Raw genomic sequence first — 23299 nt, 5'->3', positions numbered from 1 at the left:
GCGGAGACAGGTGGCTGCCCGGGGGGTGGGGGAGGCTCGCGGAGCGGCGGTGGGGCGGGGGTTGCTTCCGGGAGCCCCAAGGCTCTCCGGGCGCCGGCGGGAGTCTAGCGGGTCGCGAGTGCAGCGCCTTGAGCCCTCCCATTGGGAAAGGATTTGATGCGCCCCTGGACAGAAGCCCGGGGCTGGAAGTCTGTTACCAGGGCCCGGGGGTCAGACTTTGAACTTCTCCGCGGAAGGCTGCCAACCCCGTGCTTGCTGGAATTTTCAGAGCAAGGGCAAAAGGGGCAGGGAGGCTCCTGACTCCAATGAGGTGGCGCAAAAGTCAGTAGTTTGCCCCAAGTAAATGTCACTTGTTTTCTCCTGCCCGACCTGGACACTTGCTTGGATCTGGCTAGATACCAGAATGTTATGCTGGCACCGGGAAAACGATCTGGAACAGCTCCGGGGACAGAAGGAAGGGCTTGGATCCTTGGACCATCCACTGTCAAAGACCCTTCTGATTCCGATTCTCTGCGGTCCTGTTATTGCCATAGGTCTGCGTGGGGTTGCAGGGCCTTCTTGGCAAATACCTCTTCTTCTCCACCCCAGTGCGGGGTAGCCACGTCACCCAACAGAGTTAGGGAGGAGAAACTTGGCTGTCTGACCCAGCCCATATTTGGCAGGATGGGGACAGAGACTACCCTCGCCCACACAGGCTCTATGCACAGCAGAGGCCCCCCAAAGCCAGAATCCAGAAGGAGAAAGAGGCATGGAGTCAGTGGGGAAGCTCATCCTCTTAGGAGGGTCAGGCTGATCTGATCCTGTGGGCTGGGGCCAGGGGGAATAACTAATGCTCCCAGAACCACCAGTCCTACGGACCCCTGAGGTTGCTCTGGCAAAACGCCCCAGTCCTCCTGGCATTTGAGCAATAATTAGGAACCTCCAACATCCATGAATATGTTGTCTCAGACTGGCCCTACGCAGGAATCAGCCATGTTCTCTGTGAGGCAGGCAGCGGTGCCCTTCCTCTCCTGGGCCTGGTGAGGAAATAAAGGCATTGGATGTTGGGGCAGCCCCTGGTCCTGTGCTGCTCCCCACACTCCAGCCCTCCTCACCTCTGGGTCAGATCACAGACGCATAGCATAAGCACAACACCTTGCCCTTGGGGATGTGGGTCAGGGTGACATACATTCAGTTTTCTTTCAGTTTCTGTGACATCTTCTCTCCTAGAGGAACTTGGACTTAAAAGCATATCTATTTATGTGTTTTATAAACTATTACTAAGTCCTCCTTGATGCTGCCTTCCACAGCACCCCATCTTATGGAAGCCAAAGTTTCTCTTTCCAGGGCCCCAAAGTCCTTTTCTTGCCCAAAATATGTCTCATGGGTTCTGATCCTTCAGTTTTTCCCTTTCTGATTCATCCCCCAAACTCACTGAAATTATTCATGCTAAACTCATCCAGGAAGGGTAGATAAGGATTTAGCTATTTTAACAAGCAGTGGTAAAGCTCTATATTTATCCCCAAACTCTCAAAACAAAGAGCTGATGAGTAGATCTGTCTTTTGTCAAGAACATTACATGAACTAGGCATTGTTCTAAAAACCATGCAGGGTTGCAGGGTCTTATGCTGCATGAGAATAACATCAACTCATCATAACTAGGTTAGGGACAATGGGAAGGGCAAATGAAATAATGTATGTGAAAATAGCTTTGCAAAGTCTGACATTTCACAAAGTCCTACAAGAATTTTATTCATTTATTGAAATAATAGGCATTAGGGTTGACTGGTCGGGTAGGCAGAAGTGGATCCCACTGTTTTGGCCCTGGAAGATTTGTCAATCCAGGAAGGGAGATGAGCTACCAAAACAACAATAATACAAGGTAGAAAGCAGTATATGCCACAGAGTGGTCCATTCATTAATTCATTATTTATTCATTCAATGTATATTTACTTCCCATCTCACATCTTATCCCAAAGGGAATAAAATATGAGTTATACAAGTCATTGCCTTTGGTGTACTCATAGGCTAATGTGGGAGACAGTCATACACAATTAATACTAGTGACCTAGGATAAATGCTTTAGTAGCGTATGCATGAAGTTCTAGGTAATGTAATTGGAGAGAATATTGTTCTCTGAGAAAAATCTGGGCCAGCTTCACAGAGGAGGTGACATTAAAAAAGGTCTTAAAGGATGAATGTGCATTCATGTAGGAGACTAGAAGGAGAAAGCATTTTAAACAAAAGAACAGCTTGTACAGCCTCGCTGGTGGTGCAAGGGGATAAGTCTCAACACTATGAAGCTATCCACACACAGCCACTGCGTCACGAGTTAAATACCCAGCCAGGGAGCTAACCCACATGGCACAACAGACTTCTCCTCTCTTGCCCACCGCTCCCCTCAGCAGTGTATCTCAGTCGATCTGCCTGTTCTGCTCCCCACTCTGTCTCTGGTGAATCCTCTCACCCCCGGCACCTCTGGCCTCTACCCCAGCTCTTGTATAAATAAATAAATAGCTTGTATAAAATCACACTCTTGTGAAAGAACATGGTAGCTGTTTCAGGAAACCTTAAGTACTTCATTGTGGAGAGTTGGGGGTGTCTAGTCTGGAGGAACAAAGATCAGTTGTGATAAATTATGGGTACCTTGCATGTCATCCCCAGAAGGTTTAGTTCCTTCTGTGGTCAATGAACAACAACTGAGGACTTTTCATTCAGAGAGTGACGTGCATCACCTGACAGAAATCCAGTGATGGTGTTAGCAAAATGACAGACGTGAAGAAGAGGAAGAACAGGTTTGGGGGGATGATAGAGGTGCTGGGAGGGCACCCAAGGACAGCGGTTTAACTGTTGGAAATGTTGGGCAAGAAGTTTTTATGAAGTCGCTGGAGTAAAATGACCCAAACCAAGAGTGTAGAGAAAGACGAGGCCCAGGACATAACTGGAAGAGAGGGTGCTTACCTCCAGCACAGGGAGGGTGAGATTTCAGTCTTTTTCTGTAGTTTGATGAGAGAGATAAAGAAACTGGAAAACACTTGGTAGCCTCAGATCTTAGCTCCAATGTCATTTCCCAGGGCAACCACCCCTAATCCCACAGAGTAGATTGGGTGCCTCTGTTTAACTCTCTTCTGCCACATTATTCTTTTCTGAGTTTTCTGATTATTCATTTATTAGTGTAATTACTCACTCAATATCTTTCTCATCCACTAGTTTTTAAGTCTTGACCCCCAGCTCCAGAGTTCTGCCTGGCCCAGTTAGCACTCAATAAATGTGTTGAATTAATGGATTTTATTTAACATTATACCAACAAGGTAGCAATCGATTGGATTTGAAATTCACATCTATTTACTGCCAGTCCTTTTGCTTCTCCTGCCAAATCACAGTGGGGATGGGAAAGTGGTGAAATTGGAATTTTAGAATTAACCAACAAAATGACATAAGTTTAAAAGTGTCTGAATTTCACTTTAGTTTTAAAACTTTGTTAATTATTAAACTTAAACTATTTTCACTATTCCCTGATAGAGTTTAAAGTGGTCAGCAAATTTTAATCACTCCCTTTGGGATCAACAGAGATGTACTGGGGATACAGCTGGTTAATATATAACTTTCCTTCTTAACATGGCGTTTGAAAAATCCCAAGGCAATTGTAGAATGGTTTCCTCAGAAGTGTGTGTGGTACGGAGATGCCTGCTTATTGCAGTGTCTTTCACTTAAGGAGTAGGACACCTATGGAGACTTGGCAGAGCAACGGCATTTCCCACATGGAAGCAGCACGCTTGCTTCTAGCCTGAGACTCCGTTTCAGTATTTGGGTTGCTGGAACCATGGAAACTACCTCTTGCAATTCTGAAATGGCTTGTTCTCTACTCCAAGTAAAAGCTAAAAAAGGGAAACAAAGCAGAAAGGCGAAAGGTTTTCCAAGCTTGAGAGAGGAGATTTGGCCCTCTGAGGGTGGCAGGTACTTGGCTGAGATTCTGGGAATGTTGCAACCAACTTTCCAAATTGTAGCCACCAGCTGGCAGTTGATCTGTGTGAGTGGGAGCACACACGAAGCTGCCAGGTGGTGGGACTAACCTGGGCAGGGACTGACCATGGCCTATATGTATAGGGCAAAACCTTCTCTTCACTTTTAATGAAGAAAGATGGAGAAGATTCCTGAGAAGTGCTTGGAAATTAGTATATCCCAGTCAAGGACAGGGCATTTAGAGAGGTAGTACAGCGATGTTAAAACAGGATGGACTTTGGTGTCATACAAACTTTTGGGAATACAATTTCCTACAGTTATCCTTTATGGAATTTTGAAAGTCCCACCACCTTCCTGTTCTCCAGCTGCCTCATCTTTTTTTTTTTTTAAGATTTATTTATTTATGCATACAAGAACTGGAGTACAGGCCAGAGGCACAGAGGGGTGAGAGGATTCACCAGACAGAGTGGGGAACAGAACAGGCAGACTGATGAAATACACTGCTGAGGGGAGCAGCAGGCAAGTCAGGAGAGGTCTGCTGTGCCATGTGGGTAGCTCCCTGGCCGGGGATTGAACTCATGCTACAGTGGCTGCAGATAGCTTCATAGGCTGCATCTTAACTCCTTGTGCCACCAGGGAGGCCCTCCACCTGCCTCATCTTTAAAATGAGACTCCTTTTATTGGAAGAGAGGGTTGTTGCTGGGATTGCTAGAACACAGTGCAAATGGTGGCCATCATGGCTTCAGCTGGCAGTTGGGGTGTCCTTGTTTAGCTTCTAGGGTTTCTTCATCTGTGGAAGCAGAAGCAGGCATATCTGTGTAGTTGCTCTTTCTTCTTCACCAAACAATCATTTTTCTTGCTATTTATAAAGTGCCAACAGAATGGGAGGTGTATGTGTGGCACCAGTAGGGTCCTGAGTGGTTCCAGTCCATCCCCACCCCAGCTCTTTGTTCCCTCCAGTCTGCATGGCCCATGGTGTCTTATCAAGAGAAATTCTAGAAACCCTAGATCTGTATCTCGGCATCTGCACAGCCTGACTGTAATTGTGATTCTTTTCTTTTTAAGATTTATTTTATTCATGTATACAAGAACCGGGGTATAGGCCAGATGTGCAGGAGGGTGAAAGGATTCACCAGAGACAGAGCGGGGAGCAGAACAGGCAGACCAACTGAAATACACTGCTGAGGGGAGCAGCAGGTGAGTCAGGAGAGGTCTGCTGCGCCATGGGTGTCTCCTGGCTGGCCGGGATCGAACCCGCACTGCAGAAGCTGAGGACAGCTTCACAGCGCTGCACCCAACCGCCTGCGCCACCAGGGAGGCCCCCAGACCTATTTTTTTTTTTTGCCTATATATGATTCATTAACACAGATGATGTAAGAAGGCCAGTAGCTAAATTTCAAGAAAAAGCTTAAATTCTATTTTTAATATACATTTAAGAGATGCATATGTCAGAAACTCAATGCAGAACACATTTTTATTTATTTTTATTTTTTATTTTTTTGCATTTTTGAAACCCAATAGAGTTTATTTATTTATTTTTTTTAAATAATAAATTTTATTTTTATATTCCCCATACAATTGCAGCCCCCCCCCATTCTGACCCCAATCCCTCCCCTCCCGCCCCCGCCCCCCTAAAAGTGTCTCTGGTTCATAGTTTTTTGTTGATTTTGATTTTTACTTTATTACAATTAGTCTTTTTCCTGGTCCCTTATTTAAGTTTTCTAGATTCCTGCTATGAGTGAGACCATCCGGTATTTTTCTTTTTCTTTCTGGCTTATTTCGCTGAGCATGATCCCTTCCAGCGCCATCCATGTTGCTGCAAATTGCATGCAGAACACATTTTTAGATGAAGACTTCTAATACATTTGCTCCCAGCAGATGTTAATATTACGATCACCTCACTCTTACTCAATTTAACTTAAGTTTGCCTGTTTGATTTTTTTCTGCTCCCAATGAAAATGTCATCATGAGAGACACTAGTTCCAGTCTCTTAATCTTAGTCCATTATCAGAGCAGCCATTTTCTCTGTAACGATAACTTAAAATTTGTTTTGCTGTCACTTGTTCACACGCATGTGCTACAAATTATGCACATTGAGAAGATTTCAGTAAAGAAATTATCTTATGCAACTGAAATGTTTGCCATCAAAATTTATTTAAAAATACTGCCTTTTATAACTGAAAATCAACTGTTCTAATGATTCCCATATTTTGCACAATAAATGCAAAGGTGGCTTTTGGGTCAGATTTTTCCTGTGAACTTGAAAAAATAATTTAGTTTTTAATTTACTTCTCTAAGATTTCGACTTCAGTAGTGTTTCCATATTCCATGACATAGTAAAATCCATATAATATTTTAGTGTCAAATGTCATTTGACTAGGTATCAATAATGACAACTATTGTGTTATTACCAAATTCTAATGTTAGTATGTTTCTATTAATTCCTGTCAAAATTCAAGTTACATATGTACATGCACTTGACTGATATACATTGAATTAGAACTTCTAATAACATTTAAAATTAGCGAATAATGAAATTGTTGCAGGTGACAAGACCGTAATGAGTATAGCAGCAGATGCCAGACAGCACTTTTGACAAATGAAGTATGTACGGTTGCACATATCAACTGGTCTGTACCAGAACTACCATGAACTTCAGTTTCATCTTGGGAGTTGATGATCATTTTACTCATAGAGTGCTCCATGCAAATCTTTATCACTACATCTCATTTACCATGTTTAATTTAAATAACCTATTTAAGTATCTGTGCAACTTCACCCAACCAGAGGCTGCTCAAAATCAGGGACTTGGTAGGCTTTATCTCCCTATTTCTGGTGTTTAGCAATAGAGCAGGTACACCAGTGCCCCCCAGAAATTGAATTAAATTGATATAATTCCTTGATTAAGATCATGAGTATTCTCAGTTCTTGAGCTCAGAGAAGGTAAGTCCCACAACCAGAATCTATTGAAAGAACAGAGCTAACCCTTAATTTCCTGAAGAAGTCAGAATAACAAGTTAAATGCAGGAACTCAGGGGACTAGGATAAAGTTTCAAATCTAACCCGTGCCCCTCACCACATAGCTTGGCTAGTTCCTCAGCTTCCATATTCTCACTTAGGAAGTGGAGTGATGGTCCTGGGCTAACTCCTGGAATGCTCTATAAATGTTAAGTTTGCTCTTTTGCTAAGCCAGTGCTATTCACTGAGGGGATCCCTGAAATGTTCAAGATCAGATACTCCTCTAAGTCCAAAAAATGAGCTAAATTGAGCAATTTTATTAAGGATGAGTGTTTTTAATCTCCATAACAGAAAAGCTTTGGAGCTTTGCTCAGCTATGTACAGCATTCCCATTTTGCAAGAGCCCCAAGTTAGGCTTATCTCTTTAGTGCGTCTCTGCATAAAAGTCATTATTCCCAGTAAGAGAGGAGGTATAATGATATACAATTCTTTCCTGATTTTGAACATCCAAATAATACAAACCTCCTCTAAACCCAAATATTTGCTTTAATAGAATTATTGGTGACGGAAGATGGAAGCATCTTTAAATTTTTACCTACCAGTGAGAATATTTTGTTTTCAGTACAAGGAAAAGCAGACCGAGGGAGGGCAGAGGGCTGGGTCTAGGCTTCACAGACACTCCTTTAGAATAAAATTACTGTCAGCTTTAGGAGGAAGTGCATTTGGAACAAGAACCTAATCCAGTAGTTCTAGGTGGAATGTAAAAATCACTAATACTTGAATGCACAGAATGGATCCATTCAACCCCCTCAGTTAACGCAATAAACACAGATAGTATAGAAAATGAAGTCCCAGTAGGCAATGTTTCTAAATACAACTGCATTTGTTTAATGAAGGGTGGTACAGAAAAAGGGTAAAATGCAATTGGAATTACAAGAACAGAAATACAAGCAATAAGGAATGATTGCAAATAATATAATTGAGTTCTGTACTGTGGGACCCAAGGGCTAAGTTAATTAGAAGAAATCATTGAAGATCTGAGGAACATTAAAGGAACAGAATTTGAATAGTTTCTAAAGAACAGTCAAGGTTTAGGTGGGTAAAGAAGAAAGCGGCTTTAAAGATGAGAGGAGTGCTAATATAAAGCATAGGCCTAGAATTTCCATTTAAGGTGATATTTCTATTCCTAGCACGGTAGAACACACAGCAAGGCTAGAATAATAAGATTGGGGGATACAGGAAAAACTTAGTAGATGGAAGGCAGGAAGAAACAATGAGCCACTGAACATCAAAATAAGTAGCTATGTTTTTCTGTGGTTGGAAATAGGGAGGCATTGGAAAACATTTCTTGTTTCCAAAAAACTTTATCACTCTATATTTTTAAATTTATTTTTATGATATTTTAAATTTATATTTGTTTATTTTCTTACATCGTTATTCATTTTTGGACAGTATTTGATTTCTCCCCTCAGGTGTAGACCCCGTAGTTCTCCCACCACCGTAGCACTCGGGAACCATCACCATAGTCCCTTGTGCTCTTCCCTCCCTGTTTTCTTTTTAAAGATTTCTTTTTATTTATTTATGCATACAAGAACTGGGGGGTAGACCAGAGGTACAGGGGGTGAGGATTCACCAGAGAGAATGGGGAGCAGAACAAGCAGACTGACTGAAATACACTGCTTAGGGGAGCAGCGGGCGACACAGGAAAGGTCTGCTGCACCATGTGGGTAACTCCCTAGCTGGGGATTGAACTCGTGCTGCAGTGGCTGGCAATAGCTTGATGGTGCTGAGACTTTAACCCCTGCGCCACCAGGGAGGCCCTCCTCCTGTTTTGACCTCCTCTCTCCCCCTCCCCTGCTGTATGTCTCAGATCTATGGTAAGCTTGCAAGAACTTTTGCTGTAAAGATAAGGTGGACAGCTGTGTGCCTGATTGGTAAAGGAGGGCAACCGTAGAGCCAGGGAAGCCAAGAGATGGGTAGAAATTCAGGAACAGCTGGAGACGTGATTCACTGATTTTGATAAATCGGGTTATTCTGACTGCTCAAGGCAGACAAAGGGGGAGGAGAGAGGCAAGAACAGGGGGGTGGTCTTCAAAGATACACTTTGCTTTCTATTTTGCTGAGTGCCTACTCAGAAAAGAAATATCACAAAAAGTAACGTGTTTTCCCTCTGAAGTTTTGTAATTGGTATTGAAGGACTTTGTTGTATTTAAAATTTTCCTTTTTGAAAAAAATTAAATCAAAGAGATGGCCTACTCAAGGGTTGTTAACCCAGTTTACTAAAGACAAACACACATCTCGGGCAATGTCAAGTTCTTCCTATTTGTTATATAAAAGTTAGTCTAGAAACCTGTCATTTATGGGAGAGAGGGCACCATCAGCATCTGCTGATAGGGCTGACCTTTCAAATGTTAGTCATATTACCATAGTCTCTGCTTAATGGCATCTTAAATGTCATATTCTAATTAATTTCCACTTCATGTTGAAAGTTTAAGCTCTCAATTTCATATTAGTCATCCTTACCTATGCTATTTTTTACTCTGTCCTCACATCATTATCATTATCATCATCAACATTTGTCAGAACTGCACAATGTGAAGGTGTACTGGGCCCTCAGTTTTATTTGCTCTCCTTCCACCCTAGATGAGCCTCCTTTTCGGGTTTCCTCTCAAGCATTTCCAATGATACTTTTTTTAAAGATTTATTTATTTATGCATAGAAGAACTAGAGTGTAGACCAGAGGTACAGGGGGCGAGAGGATTCACCAGAGAGAGTGGGGAGAAGAACAGGGAAATCTACTGAAATACACTGCTGAGGAGAGCAGAAGGCGAGGCACGAGAGGTCTGCTGTGCCATGTGGGTTGCTCCCTGGCTGGCCAGGGATCAAACTCGTGCTGCAGTGTCATTAACCCTTGTGCCACCAGGGAGGTCCCCCCCCCCCCACACACACACAATGATGCTTTTATAAGAACTTTGGAATCCTGACCTCATCTTTTAGAGTTGGAACTACTTTTTATTCCTGTGATCCAAGTCATGTTTCTGTTTTAATGGTGGCTTTACAATTATGACTTTCATTTTATCGCACTTCTTTAGGTTATTTTCTAGTTTTCTACATTAAAGCCGCAAGCTCTTTACAACAACTTTCATTAATCAACAAGCCTTTTTTAAAAAAAAGATTTATTTATTCATGCATACAAGAACCGGGGTACAGGCCAGATGTGCGGGAGGGTGAGAGGTTTCACCAGAGACTGAACGAGGAACAGAACAGGCAGACTGATGAAATACACTGCTGAGGGGAACAGCGGGTGAAACAGGAGAGGTCTGCCACGCCATATGGTTATCTCCCTGGCTGTCCAGGATTGAACCCATGCTGCAGAGGCTGCAGACAGCTTCATAGAGCTGCGCTTAACCACCTGCGCCACATGGGAGGCCCAAGGCTTTTTTTAAATTTTTTTAGATAAATTAAAGAATTAAAAACTGAATTAATTACTAACCAAAATTTCCTTATAAACTTTTAAGAAGAAAGGCCACTGGAATAAATGAAAGATGAATCACATTCTTTCTAGGTATTTTACAGTTTAAGGGATTTTTTTTTTGAGAGGTGGGAATATTTTAAGTAACATGAATTGCAAAAATAATACATGTTTATTGTGAAAATCTGTAGATCAACAAGAAAAAAAATTATCTAAAATTGAACCCCACAAAAACTAGCCACTGTTACTATACCACCTCTATTTGCTTTCTGCAAGCCATCTATTGTATTTACTGTGCTCATTGGTAGCCCTTTTAATATAAATAATAACATGAATGTTTAAGCATGTCTGAAGTGCTCTACCATACGATCTTGATATCATGCGATTGCATTATAATTTATTGAACCAATCTCTTATAACTACACATTTGTGTTATTTTCAAGTTATTTTATTATTTTTAAAAGATTTATTTTATTTATACAAGAGCCGGGGTACAGTCCAGATGCGCAGGAGGGTGATAGGATTCACCAGAGACAGAGCGGGGAACAGAACAGGCAGACTGATGAAATGCACTGCTGAGGGGAGCAGCGGGCGAGACAGGAGAGGTCTGCTCTCCATGTGGGTTGCTCTGAGGCCGGTGGGGTTCTAATTGGCACTGCAGAGGCTGCGGACAGCTTCACAGCGCTGCACTCAACCACCTGCGCCACCAGGGAGGCACCTTTTCAAGTTATTTTAAGCAAAGCTATTATGAATATCCTTATACCTAACCAATGCACATAATTCTGATTATTAAGAAAATTCTAGAAATACATGTTATGTATCCCTTTAAAGCACTGCAAAATTGTCAACCCAAGAAAGTTTTACCAATTTACATTGTAGTAGAATTTTAATATTGAGCTTTTAGTAATTTCAGTAGGAAACCAACATTTTTACTCCTCTAGCAAATTTCAGAGAAGACCATGTTTCTTCACCATTTACAGCTGTAAAAGCTATAAATTTTTCTCTAAAGCATGTAGACAAAACAGGGCCTCCCTGGTGGTGCAGAGGTTAAGTCCCAGAGCTATCAAGCTATCTCCAGCCACTGCAGCAGGAGTTTGATCTCAGGCAGGGAGCTGACCCACATGGCACAACAGATTTCTCCTGTCTCACCCACTGCTCCCCTCAGCAGTGTATTTCAGTAGATCCACCTGTTCTGCTTCCCACTCTGTCTCTGGTGAATCCTCTCACATCCCTCCCCCACTTGCACCTCCGGCCTACACCCCAGTTCTTGCATGCATAAATAAAAATAAATCTTTAAAAAAATAAAAAATAAGTATGTAGACAAAACAATTCTTGCAATTAATGCTTTATGCTTAACATGTTTTTTTAAATAGTACTTTAAAATATTTTGGATACCATTTGTCCTATGCTTCTAGAAATTTGATATCATTAATTAACTAATTATGTTGTGTTTCAGTGCAGAAAAGAAACCACTTTTATGATTGTTTTTATCACCTCAATATAACATGAATATAGTCTTTGTCCACAGTCTATTGTAACAGCTGATCAAACAGCTGCTTCATGTTTCATAGCTTAGTTTCCTCTCATTTGCATTCAAATCCTATGATAGATTTTAGTTTATTTAGGAGACCTGTAAGATACATCTGACTGTTTCAGAATAACTCTTTTATGCTCTGCCAGTTAGTCTAAATCAAACAGTCCTTGTTAAGGCCTGACAATAAGCCAACATAAAGGCATGAACTGAGTTATCTTTGTTTCATCAAGTGTGTTTTCCTATCTTGCTGTTTCTGCTGGAAAAAGAAGTCAAGTTTGCTCATTTGTTGGTTTATTGATTGATTCATTCAGTAAACCCTCTTCAAGTACCCTGTTTACATATCATTGGGTTAGGGATAGACAGATAGGTAACATGTCTCCCCATCTTTGAGGGGTACACCAAGAACAAGTGGTCTGAAGGGTAGAAAGAAGATGCTGAGAAAGTCAAATTCATCTAGGTGAGATAACTCAGAGCAGAAGAGAATGGCAGCTTCAATTCAGGACTCGAGAATCTGAAGTGATAGGATTTTTGGAGAGATAACTGGCCAATTCAAATATTCTCCCTTAAAATACAGCTTTAAATAAGTGAAACTTAAATCCAAGTCTCATATAAACAAGGCATTAAAATATCAGTTTCACTCCTCTTACTCATATTCCAAGTGGCAGCATTGTAGATGCTGTCGTGGGCTGCCTGACTCCCCTTCACAGCTGTTCCAATTGTTGAGAGAGTTGGCAACTGCAGGTTCATCGTTTCTCTCTGGAAATGGCCCTTGACTGAGGGCATTTGTCTCATCTAAGGGTGTGTCTCTTCCCTGGGGGCCCCTGCAAAAGAGGTGATGTCTGGAAGCCAGGTCCCAGTGACTCAATTTGGGACAACTGCAAAGGGTCATCTCCGCTCCAGAGCTCCCTGTAGGCTTAACTGATGTCTCTGTTGTGACCACATCACAATTCAACTCTTTCCACTGCCCGATCATGCCTCTTCTGCTTTACATGTGTTAAACCCTGATGATTGATAACATTTTTGTTCTGCGCATCACAATGTTCTAACCATGAAACTTCAGGCATCATATTTTAGGTGGAGGCTATTAAATAAATGACTTGGCTTCTTCCAGGTTGCAAAGAAGCCAACAGGGTCTGGGGAAACTGCTTTGCCCCATCATTCTGGATCACCTATTTGGAGTACACGAGAGACTTCAGAACAAATGTTGGACAGTGGAGGGTAGAGGCTGACCACTGCATGGGTTCAAATAGACTGGGGAATTCAGTTTTTCTCTCACTACTCTGCTGGCTGAATTAGAGCTGAGATTCATAGCCTATGATCTGGAATTGCTAAAAATGTAGAGTTCTACTTTTATTGGAGAAATATATGACATTGCAGTCAAGGATAAATTATGATGCAGACAACCTTAACCTGGATACAGAAGATCAGGGCTCATCCATCTATCTTAGACTTGGATTCAGTTTAGATTTTGGTTCTTGACAAAATAATGCTGTTGGTGTGCACCTCTGTTCTTCCTCTAGCGTTCCACCATAGAAATCCTGTGTGTAGGATTTCTCACAGGGAAATGAAGGCACTGAAAATGATTATAAAATTAGATGTTGGTGGATGGAGCTGGAAGGGATCATGCTCAGCGAAATAAGCCAGAAAGAGAAAGAAAAATACCGGATGGTCTCACTCATAGCAGGAATCTAGAAAAGCTAAATAAGGGACCAGGAAAAAGAATAACTATACGAAAGAAAAAATCAAAATCAACAAACAACTATGAACCAGAGACACACTATGGGAGGGGGGGAGGGCGGGGAAAGGAGGGTTTGGGGTCAAAATAAGGGGTTTGCAATTTTATGGGGAATATAAAAATAAAATAAAAAAAATAAATGTTGGAATCCCAGTGGACAGGGGGAAAAGTGAAGCTTGGAGAGAGCTGGTTAGGTAAGTGTTCAACTGCAAAGGTTAATAGATTAGGGGTCTTTAGCTAGGGTCATCGTATTAGAGGGATTTTAAGAAATTATTTTATTGAAGTACCGTATTAGAGGAATTAGAGTAAGTGAACTGGAAAGATTGTCAAGGGAGTATACTGTAATTTTAACAGGGAACCTTTTGATTATATCCCTTGAAATGACCATTGATTGCACCTAAATGAGTTGTAAAATTTTGAATTGCCTGTCAGAGATATGATCCTCTGTGTGATTCAAAAAGCGAAGTAGGGGCCAGAAAAATAATGGATTTTTTTGTTTGTTTTATCTAGAAGGAGCCTTTACTAGATGGAAAAAGACAGGAAATCTTTGCTTTGGGCCCTTAAAATTCTAAATAGAGGGCTCTATGCAAATTGTATGTACACCAGTTGGAGGAATAACCCCTCAACTGCGCACTTGTATGGTTGATGTTCAGCAGAATGGGGAGGGGACCTTAAGCAAGGTCCTCAGAATTTAGTAGTGTGGAGCAGCTCAGAGACAAAGACACACTTTCCCAACCCGCTCATTTCTTTGAAGATGATTGCAAAAGCATAGAAAAAAAAACAGGGGCTATATATAATTCCGTATTATATAACATCCAATGGGGACAGCACCCAAACCATGCCAAAACATACACACACACACACACAGAGAGAGAGAGAGAGAGAGAGAGAGAGAGAGAGAGAGAGAGAGAGAAATATCTTGTCCTTCGCATGCCCTCCTGACCAAATGTTATAGAGCTAGATTTCATAATACTTCATTTTATGAAGATATTAACACTTTGAGGATTCTGTTCTCAGATTGAAAAAGACAATGCACATTACTTTTGGAATTGTCTATGAACAGGAAATTGTGGGCTACTTTTTAATCCTGTGATCCTGCTATTATATTTGCTATCTACCCCAAATCTTGACTGGCAACATGTCAATCTACCCTTGTCTGGTTGTTGCTAGTCTTTCATTTAGAAAATATTGAGTGAATGTCTTCTTTCTTTAAATTTTTTATTAATTTTTTTTCTCACATCATTGTAGGTCCCTATAGTTCTCGTGCTTTCTGTATGCTAGGTACTAGGAATGAACAATCAGGAAATAGTTCCAGATTAGTACATGCACACACACAAGAAATGATGTGAAATTACATTTCCTGGGCCTGTTTTTTGTTGGCTCATGCACAAAAAAATAGTACTTTTTCAATGAAAGAAGCCTCTGTGTACCTTTAAAGGGCTCACCTTTAGACCAAATCAGAATGGATACTAGGATGGCTTTGGTTTTGTTTTCCAAATGCTGCGTCCTCTGCAAGTTGTTTTTAGTCTTACTCATAGGCAGTGTGATGTTTCTGGTCTTATAAGGGGTAAGTAGGATATCATACATGGTTTTTATGTTATCAGAAATTGGGCTGCATACAAGAACAGTCAGTGTCTGAAAGGAAATCACATGGTTGATAAAAGGCAGATCATCCGAATACACTGCCTGTGGTCTGCTTTTCTCTTCTTGTTCTTTTCTTTATGATTTCATGTGTCCAAGGGGAAAGTGAGTTTTCTGTGGATAAATCAGTCTGCCAGTCCACAATACTGAGCTTCCAGTAGATGGAGGTCTGAGAAATGGAACAGAATACAAAGAGGTTGAGAGGACTGTCAGGTAGGGGAAGCAAAGATATTTTGTGTGCAGAAGCCTCATTTGGGGTTTTATGCTTGCTTGCTTTATTTCTGGTTTCAGTTTGCACATACAAAAGTGTGAGAACTTGATGAAAATGAAATTTTTTTTCTATTATGTTCTTCTATATTTCAGTAAACGCATACCTTTTCAATCTGGCTTCCTTTCCCTATAGATGAAGTTCTTTGAAAGGAGTTTGTAGGTTTAAAGATTCTTTGGACATAAATTTATTTATTTATTTATTTATAATGATTTTATTTTTGTATATCATTGTTCATTTTTGTACAATATTTGATTTCTCCCCTCAGATATAGTCCACATAATTTTCCCACCATCAATTCACCCATGAACTGTCATCATAGTCTCTTGTGCTCCTCCCTCCCCTGTTTTGACCCCTCTTCCTCCCCATGCCCTGCAGAATGTCTAGGATCTATGGTCTGCCTGCTAATCTCGTCTTTTTCCTGACCCTTTTAGACATAAATTTAAAGTCAATATTTAAAACTGAAAACATTGGTGAATTTTAACTCTTTGTGTGTGTTAAGCTGTTTGGATACTCTTTCTTAGAAAATATTTTTTTAATCTTAGCACATAGAATTTAAGCCAGTCTCCAAATCATGTTTTCTATATATAAATTCCTTGCATCATTTTTCAAATACAATGGATGAGTATCTCAATGACTATGAAAATTGATGTCTGTAATTCATAACGTGAGAGGTTTTGCAGCTATGTGTGCAGAACAAGCAAAATATATACGCAAAACATAGTAACAACAATATCTGCCTGATATTTCTAAAGAATCTTGTTTACATATAGTACTTGCACACATAGTAGGGCAGTTTTAGTTTTTTTCCTCAACAAATATATCGTTCTTATAAGATGGTCTGGGCAGTGTATTCATTTGTATAACTTCCGTTAAGCAGAAAGCCAGAAAGAGATGAAAAATGGATACATGGGTTGAGAGCTTATGTTTCTCTCACCCTTTTGTTTCTCTAGTTGAATATTGCTTCCTGCATCTTTGAGGTACACTGGGTGGTATAAGGGTGTTTGCACCTAGAGACTATTATTTAACTAATACCACTTTTTGAAAATAGCTCTCAAGATCTAAGAAAAGATTTTCTAGTTCCCTGTGGTGGGCATTAACTGGGCATTTTCAAGCGTGACTCCTTCATGCCATGCCCACGAACCTACAGTTTCCTGCTTACCCGCTATTTCTCTAGTTACTCCTTCAGGCTCCTTTCCCAGTTCTCTTACTTTTCTCACCTCCAGTAGTCCCTGTTTCAGGAAATAGAACCACCTTCAGACCTGCTTTCCAGCTAAGATCTTTGACATTTGTAGCAAATGCTGAAGGGATCCTACCATCTCCCCTAGGCACCCACTTCCATACATAGGGAGTTTTGGCTTGTGACTGCAGCAAGTCTTTGCCTGAGGACTTCCTCTGACTACAGGAACCCCTCTTGGGTGACACCCAGGACAGAGCCAGGCGGAGCTGTTGCCAAAGACTGACATGAAAATTAACTCAGATTCCTCACCTCTTGGATGGAGTCAGTGAGGTTGGTTCACAGGGTCTCCCAGACATCCCCAGAGGGATCAAGTCCCAGCTGCTCCCGATGGCAGCCTGCTTGATACTATGCTTTTTTTTTTTTAAGATTTATTTATTTTTGCATACAAGAACTGGGGCACAGGCCAGAGGTGCAGGGGTGGGGGTGGGGTGAGAGGATTCACCAGAGACAGAGTGGGAAACAGAACAGGCAGATCTACTGAAATACACTGCTGAGGGGAGCAGTGGGCGAGGCAGGAGAGGTCTGCTGTCTGCTGCGCCATCTGGGTAGCTCCCTGGCCGGCCTGGGAATCAAATTCATGCTGCAGTGGCTGTGGATCGCTTCATAGGTTCCCTCTTAACCCCTTGCGTCACCAAGGAGGCCCTTGCTTTTTTTGTTTCCCTTCCCTTCTTTATCTCTCTCCCCAGAGCCCTAGCAGGGTTTCTTGAGATTACGTCCTTCATAAACCAGTGGAACACTGCTCCTTGTTTCAGGGTGTGCTTTGGGACACTAGCTGCTTTACGTCCCTTCTTTTATTTTTCCTACAGCCTTATATTTTCAGTTTCAAAATTTCTCTCAGACATGGGATTCCACACGTGAACCACTCATCCCAGGATCTGCTCGTTGACCTCCTGTCACCCATTCCAGACCTTCTCCAGCCCATTTTTAAAAATTTTTATTGTAAGAAAATATATATAAAATTTACCATTTGAACCATTTAAAATGTATAGTCTGGTAGCATGTAGTGCCTCCACATTGTTGTGCAACCACCACCACTGTCCACCACCATCCACCTTCAGAGTTTTTCATCATCCAAAACTGAAACTCTGTACCCATTCAATTTCAGTTCCTCCTTCCTCACTCTCTTCCCAGCCAGCCCCTGGCTATCTATATTTTATTTTCTGCCTCTATGAATGTGACTATTCTGGAAGCTTTCTATGAGTTGAATCATGCCATCGTGTTCTTTCTGTGTCTGGTTTATTTCACTCAGCATAATGTCTTCAAAGTTCATCCATCCAGTTTAGTCTTATTTTTAAGGGAATAATCATTTGATTTTAATGGGGAAAAATTCAAATTTGTTATCTTAAGCTGCAAAAAAAAAAAAAACCCGCTTATTGTCAGAAATGAGGGAAATGTGTTATTCAAAGGCAAAGCTAATTACTTGTCTACCATCACCCCATCCTAAACTTCTGGGGTGACGCATGTGAAAAGCCTGTCACGTAGCCTTCCAGATTTTTCTCCTGGCAGGGCAATCTTTCTAAAGTATAAATCTCATGAAGTTACTCCTCTACTTCAAACCCTTCAGTGGTTTCCCACTAGCCCCAGGATAAAGTCTGAAACAATGATTGTGGCGCAGACACACTGCAGACCTGAACATGGCCGACCTCCAAGCTTCATCTCCTGCCACTCTCTTCTCTGAGACTGCCTCCCCACTTTCAAGTCCTTGAATAATCTGCCACCATCACTGGTGTTTATACTTCCTGTTCTTCACGTGAGATCACTCCTAGCTCTCCTCCCTCCTACATAGTACTTGGGCAACTCATGATCATCTTTCAGAATTTATTTCACTCTATTTGATTTTTGGATTCCCTAAAAGAAAGAACACAATTTTTACTGAAATAAACTGACATATAACCTTATATTAGTTTCAGGTGTAGAGCATAATGATTCAATACAGATATATACTGTGAAATGATCCCCACATTATGTCTAGCTAACATCTGTCACCATATAAAGTTGCAAATTTTTTTCTTGTAATGAGAACTTAGCAACATTCAAATATGCAATGTGGTGTTATTCATTTTATCACCATATTGGAGATTCCAGGCCTTATTTACTTTATACCTGGCAGTTTGTATCTTTTGACTACCTTCACCTGTTTTACCCACCCCCCTGCCTCTGGCAACCACCAATGTACTCTGTATTTGTGCTTACAGCTTTTACGCTTTGTTTTGTTTTCTTTTCCATTTTATGTGACATCATGTGGTATTTGTCTTTCTCTGTCTGAATTATTTTGCTTAGCATAATTAGTTTCATCTTTATTGTCATAAATAGCAAGATTGCCTTCATTTTCATGGCTGAATAATATTCCATTGTGAGTAGGTATATGTATCCATTGTAGTATATATGTAAGTATGTATAATTTTCTTTATTCATCCATTGATGGACACTTAGGTTGTTTCCATATCTTGACTATTGTAAATAACGCTGCAATGAACATGGGGGTGTAGGTATCTTTTTGAGTTAGTTTCTTCATTAAATACGTGGAAGTGGAATTGCTGGAATCTGTGGTAGTTCTGTTTTTAATATTTTGAGGAACCTCCATATTGTTTTCCTTAGTTGCTGCACCAATTAACAATCCCACCAACAGTATTCAAAAGCTCCTTTTTCTTCACACCTTAGCCAGCACCTGTTATTTCTTGCAGAATTATTTTTTTAATTTTATTTTTTATTTTTTACATCATTGTTCATTTTTAAACAATATTTGCTCCCCCCATCCCCTCAGGTGTAGTCCCCATGCACCCGTAATTCACTAATTCACCTGTGTGCCATCACCTCAGTCCCCTGTGCTCCTCCTTCCCTCCCTCTGATCCCTCTCCCGCCTCCTCCCCTGCAGGATGTCTCTGATTTATAATTGTCTGTTTTTGCTTTTTGTGTTTTGTACTATTATTTTTTTACACTGATGTCTTACTGGGTTCCCCTATATTCCTGCTATAAGTGAAACCATCCAATATTTTTCCTTTTCCTTCTGGCTTATTTCTTTTTTTCTTGTTTTCATAACTTCACTGTTGTGTATAGTATTGTTTTTTTTTATTTTTTTAATTTAAATTTTATTTTTATATTCCCCATACAATTACAACCCCCTTATTTTTTACCCCAAACCCTCCTTTTCCTGCCCTCCACCCCCCATAGAGTGTTTCTTGTTCATAGTTATTTGTTGATTTTGATATTTTCTTTCTTATAGCTATTCTTTTTCCTGGTCCCTTATTTAAGTTTTCTAGATTCCTGCTATGAGTGAGACCATCCAGTATTTTTCTTTTTCTTTCTGGCTTATTTTGCTGAGCATGATCCCTTCCAGCTGCATCCATGTTGCTGCAAATTGCATGTGTTTATCTTTTTTGAATGCTGAGTAATATTCCATGGTGTATATGTACCACATCTTCTTGATCCAGTCATCTATTTTTGGGCATTGTGGTTGTTTCCAAAGCTTAGCTATTGTAAACAGTGCTGCTATAAACATAGGGGTGCAGGTGCTCTTTGGAATTGATGTTTCTGTGTCCTTTGGGTAAATACCTAGGAGTGGAATTGCTGGATCATATGGAAGCTCAATGTTTAGTAGGTCAAGAAATCTCCACACAGCTTTCAATAGTGGTTGGACCAGTTTGCACTCCCACCAACAGTGCAGGAGAGTTCCTTTTTCTCCACAACCTCGCCAACATTTGTTGTTGCTAGTTTTTTTTACTATGTGCCATTCTCACTGGTGTCAGATGGTATCTCATTGTAGTTTTGATTTACATTTCCCTGATTACAAGTGATGCTGATCATTTTTTCATATGCCTGTTGGCCATTTGCATTTCCTCTTCAGAGAAGTTTCTTTTCAGCTCTTCTGCCCATTTTTGGACCGGATTATTTTCTTTGTTTTTGTTGAGTCTCATCAGCTCTTGGTAGACTTTTGTGATCAGTCCTTTATCATTAGTGTTGTGTGCAAAAATGTTCTCCCAATTGGTGGGGTTTCTCTTTGTTTTTGTTATTGTCTCTTTTGCTGTGCAGTCCTTCTGGCTTATTCCACTGAGCATAATTCCTTCTATCTCCATCCACGTTGCTGCAAATGGCATGAGATTATCTTTTTTTGATTGCTGAATAATATTCCATGGTGTATATATACCACATCTTCCTGATCCGGTCATCTATTTTTGGGCATTTGGGTTGCTTCCAGGTTTTACCTATTATAAATAGTGCTGCAATAAACATGGGGTTTCAGGTGCTCTTTTGAATCAATGTTTTTGTTTGGGGGCTTCTTAATCTGACAGATGGTGCAAACTGCACTACACCTTCCGCCAGTTCTACCTTCCTGTGACCCTTTGTTATATATCTTCTCTGGCCTCCCTACCATAAGCTCCAGGAGGGCAGGCCCTCTGTGAGCCTCACCTCCTAGCACAATGCCTGCAACTAGTAGATTCCTAGCCAATTCTGATTGGCCTATTAAATCTTTCTTTGAGGACAAACTTAGAACTGTTGGTTATAAATCACATCAGCACGTTTATGTGTTGCCCTGTTTTCTGAGTTACTATAATTATTATGATGGGTTAATGACTATTAAACCACCTGCTTGGCTAGGAAAATCATATATCTAATGAAGAAGGTGTTGTCATTTTCCTGAATATTCTTGTTCTGTTTTTGACATCCATGTCCTCAGCACTTACTCTGATCAATCGCAAAATGGGCCGCAAGGCCTTATCTGCATCTCCCAAGTGCTTGGAGCTCTGAAAGTTGAAAATATTTTCTGCAAAACCTGACTGGAACTGATGCATCTGGTTCGCTACTAGTGATATGTTCTACTGCAGACGTGATAATGTCGTGATTTCAGGGTTCTCGCTCATGCCCACGTACCATTTTGGTGCTTCAAAATCTGAAAAATTGGAAATTCTGAAATGCATTTGGTCTCAAGGGGAGTCTTTTATAAGATAAACTAGGACAATACCATACATTAGAAAATATAATGCTGAAAATGAGACAGTCATGTACTATTATGTTTATCATGAGGTTTTGTTTCCGAGTTGGTATTTTTTGCTATTACATGCAGTTTATTATTGTCAGAAGACACATGACTGTTCTCACCAAGCTTTTCAGCAAAAATTTCATGTGTAGGAGTCCCAGCCAAGTTTCTCAATTTTATGCTTTTGATATTTATATGGAAGGACTTCCATAATATCAGTTTTTCCATTCTTCTAACAAGGCCATCTTTCAAGCTGAACCCCAGAGGGCAAGAGGGTTCCATACTTTCCAACTCTTGGCTTACTGGGGAACCTTCCATGTGCTAGTTTCTGCCAGCCCCAGTGTCCTTGTTCTGCTCCCCTAAAGTCCTGGACGCTGTGCCCGTAGACTGGAGAAGCTGCAGTCACTTCCTCTATAGCGCTGTACTGCGCACTGCTCCTTCTACACCTGTAGGCCAAGGCCCCAGAATCCTCTGGTCTGAGCCCCAAAAGGGGACAGTGGCTCCAGAGGCCCCTGTTCCAAAGACCACTGCATTTCCCATGCAGCCTAGTATATAAAGTTGGGCTGCAGCTATCCCTGAGATTTAGGGAAACTCATTATTTGTAGACACAAGTCAACAAGAACCAATTCTAAATCTCTGTGTGTGTGTTGGCCAACTATATAACCACAGAAATTTTCTTTTAATGACTTTACCAATGGTCATTTTAGATCTTTCTAGTAGGGCAAGATACAAGTATTAGTTGAGAAGGGAAAAGTAAGAAATATCTTAGTCCCTGAGACCAGATGTGTGTTTACTTGGAAGGCGAGCCTAGCAAAAGAGGATTCAGGGAAGTCATTGTGGGTGATGGGATCTTAATTCTCACACAGACAGTGTAGGATAACGCCTCAGTTATCCCCACCGAGGTGTCATGGAGTGGGGGCACTTAATAGGCTAAGTTGTACCTGCAGCCAGAAACAAGCCCTTTGCAGAGTCAGTCATAGGTTCAAGAGAAAATCAACAGGGAATATGGACAGCATCGACAGCACTTGTACAACATATTTCATTTAAACCTAGAAATAACATCAAAAGGGTAATGATACAGGGAACACAAAACGCTATCATAAAAGGATATGTGTACCCCTGTGTTCATTGCAGAATTATTTTCAATAGCTGGGATATGGAAATGACCTAACTCACTGATGGCTGAAGGGATAAGGTTGTGTCATATATAAACAGTGGAATATTACCCAGCTATAAAAAGGTGAAATCTTGCCTTTTGCAACAACATGGATGAACCTAGAACTTATGCTAAGTGATATGGTGATGGAGACAAATACCATATGATTTCACTGAATTGTGGGAGATAAAGAAACAAGGCAAAACAAAGATGAAAATAAACTTATATACAGAAAACAGATTGGTGTTATCAGAGGGAAAGGAGGTTGGAGGACAGGTTTTCATGAAACTAGGCTGTTGGTGGTGATTATGATGTAGTGTTTACAAAAGTAGAATTATAATGCTGTACACCTGAAACATATAATGTTATAAACCAATG

The 23299-nt window shown here is 40.8% G+C and overlaps 1 protein-coding gene across 1 annotated transcript in view; it reads left to right on the top strand.

Annotated features, from left to right (window-relative positions):
• MAOB (monoamine oxidase B) overlaps window positions 1-23299 on the top strand; it is a gene marked incomplete at its 3' end in the record, with an annotated part of 102661 nt that overhangs the window by 226 nt on the left and 79136 nt on the right. The window lies entirely within an intron of this gene.

This window comes from Talpa europaea (assembly GCF_964194135.1).
Source record: "Talpa europaea genome assembly, chromosome: X".
NCBI lineage: Eukaryota > Metazoa > Chordata > Mammalia > Eulipotyphla > Talpidae > Talpa > Talpa europaea.
Note: the sequence above shows the minus strand (reverse complement) of the source record. Positions and strands in the feature narration are given on the sequence as shown.